The sequence below is a fragment of the Benincasa hispida genome, chromosome 1 (genome assembly GCF_027475165.1).
Source record: "Benincasa hispida cultivar pf3 chromosome 1, pf3_genome.v1.1, whole genome shotgun sequence".
NCBI lineage: Eukaryota > Viridiplantae > Streptophyta > Magnoliopsida > Cucurbitales > Cucurbitaceae > Benincasa > Benincasa hispida.
In genome coordinates this window covers 37,908,322-37,911,771 of record NC_143478.1, presented here as the reverse complement: position 1 = coordinate 37,911,771, position 3,450 = coordinate 37,908,322, and the positions used below count along the sequence as shown (strand labels likewise).

Here is a 3,450-nt window from a genome sequence, read left to right as displayed (position 1 = left end):
TTCCACCATGCTACTACTAACGCATGTTTATGCATAAGTAAGTGGCTCAACTATAGTAGTAAGACGACAACCATATGATTCTTTGCTACTTAATATGAATTATTAGGCAAAATGTCATTATCATGATAGGTGCAACATTAGTAGGCTTTTTCCTTTTTCTTTTTAACTTATCAAATTGCTCATATATGGAAGGTAAATTGATTTTCCACTAATATGTTGGAATTGGTCCTTAGATTTAGTGCACAAAAATCTTCTTTAGTGTTGTCTTTGTATCTTGAGGGTAGTTTGCATCATTTATTTCAAATCTGTACAAAGTCGTATTTCTTCTCGATCAGCAAATATATCAATAATCTCCTCATTAAATTCGTTGTAGGATCGATCCATGGTAGTTTCCTCGTCCTTAAATATGGTTAACCCCAATAGTAGATGCAAAAATTATAAAGAAGATGAAGAAGAGAACCTCCAAGGAGGTGGGAGGGAAAAATCAAAATTAAATAATAATAATTAATTTGCTAGATGTGTAGCAAAATTGAAAAGAAAAAGCTAACGCATGTGGCATTTTGGAACACAATCTCTATAATATATATATTATATTATATAAAAAAAGTATTCGAAGGGAGGATCTTTACATCTTTATTTTGTCTTTAAATTTTAACTTCTATTTTGTCTTTCACAATACATCTATTCCGAATGGACGTAATAGAGATCACAAACATGAAACATCACATTAAGGATCATTTGTCCCATAAACACTTCAAATAGTTACAAATAATGTGAGAGATTATTGCATTAATTAGAATTTTTCTAATTTTTTTATGTTCTGAAATAGGTTCTAAAGGACCTATTAGATAAAATTGATATTCGGATTTCTTTGATATTCTTAAAATTAAGAAACGCGTTAAGACATAAAAATTGAAAATGTATGACCTTGATAAATGGAAGGTCCAAAAAAATCTTTAAAAGCTGTGTTCAAATTCAAAAAATTGTCGACGAGAACATAAAATGTATTAGTATTATTGTTGTTATGTTATTAACTATAGAAATAATATAATGGAAGTTGAAATTTGGATTTACATGATATGTATGGATAACATTTTTATATATATAATATTCAGTTTTATCATTTTAAATAATATTTAAAATAATTTAAATAAGAAAAATTATTTTAAATGATAAAATTGAAAATATTTACCAGACAAATTTTTCGAATATAATACTGATAAACGTCATGGTTTTAAATATTTTGATTTATTTATCTATATATAAAAACAGAAAAAAACAATTTAATTAAATCTTTCAATATAATTTATTTAGCTATATCTTCAATTATGAAAATTCCCATGAATTTCTCTTGAATCATTGCATTTAATCGAAGATGTATATATAGTTATATATTAAGGATTTTAAAAGGAAATGGTAATGAAAGAGGTAAAATGGAACAACCAAAAACAAGAATTTTCCATTATCTCGAATTCTAGTTTACATTTTCAATGGGAAGAATCAAATTATGAGCAATTTCTGAATGATAAAGAGAAATTAAATGTTCCAAATGCAACGAATTCCATTTTGTATCAAATCTTCTGTCTAGAAATTTCCCTCAGATTTATGCAGCGTCTTTCTTTCCAAAAAAAAAAACATTAATCATTGCTTCTCTGTTGCCACTGCTACTGCCGGTGATGGTGCCTCAACGTTGGTTTCAACTGTTTTAGGTGCCTCCACGGCGGTTTTCTCCTCTTCGGTGGCTTTTTTGGGTTCTACCGCCGCCTCGACGATGGGTTTCTGGGGCTCTGCCGCCGCTTCGACGATTTCTGGGGCTCTGCCGCCGCTTCGACGATGGGTTTCTGGGGCTCTGCGGCCACCTCGACGGTGGGTTTCTGGGGCTCTGCGGCCACCTCGACGGTGGGTTTCTGGGGCTCTGCGGCCACCTCGATGGTGGGTTTCTGGGGCTCTGCCGCCACCTTGACGGTGGGTTTCTGGGGCTCTGCCGCCACCTTGACGGTGGGTTTATTGGGTTCAGCTACCGGCAGGACTGTGGGTTTTTCGGGTACAGCCGCAGCTGGCTCGACGGCGGCTTTCTTAGGCTCTGCCTCGACGACGGTGGATTTTTGGGGTTCAGGCGCTGCTACCTCGGCAGTGGCTTTCTGGGGCTCCGGCACCGCTGCCTCGACAATGGATTTTTGAGGTTCCGGCACCGCTGCTGGAGCTGCTTCTGTTGGTTTCGCTGCCTCATCCTTGACTTCCTCTTTGGGCTCCTCTTTTTTGGGCTCTGGTGGAATTTCCACTTCTTGTTTGTCCTAAAAATAAAAAAAAAGAGGTTAACGCTAAGTTTTTTGACGCACTAACTATTTTCTGAGAAAGTTTTAAGAAAGAACCTGAATGAGCAAACATCCGAGAGAGAGCGGTTGGTTATCCTCCTCCTCAACCTTCTTTTCACCTTGATCAACCTTCTTCACATCAACTTGATCATCACTCTTTTTCTCTTCAGTTTCGACCTCGACTTCCTTCTCCTTGATACTCGGTACCGCCATTGTCGTCTCCTTCGACACTTTAACGACGGGGACGGGCAAGGGGGTGACTTCTTTCTCAGTGGTGGTCTTGGGCTTGCTAGCACAACCACCCATGTTAAAGATTTGGGAGAGAAGAAAAGGTTTTAACTTAAAAAAGAGAGAAGACAATGGGGTTGAGAGAAAGAAGACCAAAGTACTTCTTTCTCTTCTTGTTAAAAGGAATCAGAAGGGATTTGGAGAAGAGAAATGAAAAGAAAAAGCAAGTTGAGGCTGAGGATGATGAAAATTGAGAGTAATATAAGGTATTTATATTGTACAACATTATTCATTTTTTATATTATTCAGTGGCTATACAAGATTTGAGGCAAATATTTTTGGCAATTTTATAACTGATTTAAATTGGTCAATTTCACCTATTCTTTAGCTGCCTACTTAGGGCTCTCCAAATATATATCCTTTATTTTTGGATTTATTCTTTCAGTAACTTCTTTCGGTAAAAAAGAGGATTTATTTGCAATCGTATTTGTAAAGATATGATTCAATTTACCAAAATTGCTTCTTTACACACTACTTTCAATATCCTTCTCTATATATATTTTTACTGTATTAGATTATTTTTAAATATAGAAAAATTAACTAAAATATTTATAAATATAACAAAATTTTATTGTGTATATACAAGACCGCGATAAACTATTTTCTATATCTATGTCAGGACAAATAGTAGTCGATAGATCGTGATATTTTTTTACTATTATTTATAAATATTTTCAATATTTTTGTCTTTAAAATAAATTTTCTAATTTAATTGACAATTTCATGAGTTGTTTTTTTCTTTAGATTCAAATTTATTAGTTAACTCGACCGAAATTTGAATTTTTTTTTAGAATAGATAATATTATTATACAACAAGAAGGATCCCATATCCTGGGATCGCATCAAA

The 3,450-nt window shown here is 34.2% G+C and overlaps 1 pseudogene across 1 annotated transcript; it reads right to left on the bottom strand.

Moving 5' to 3' along the window:
- Positions 1-1,436: 1,436 nt before the first annotated feature.
- On the bottom strand, positions 1,437-2,761 carry LOC120067930 (uncharacterized; annotated as a pseudogene). The gene is made up of 2 exons (XR_016525301.1): positions 2,373-2,761; positions 1,437-2,294 (listed from the first exon to the last, which is right to left on the bottom strand). The product of XR_016525301.1 is annotated as an uncharacterized LOC120067930 (transcript).
- Between the last annotated feature and the right edge of the window lie 689 nt (positions 2,762-3,450).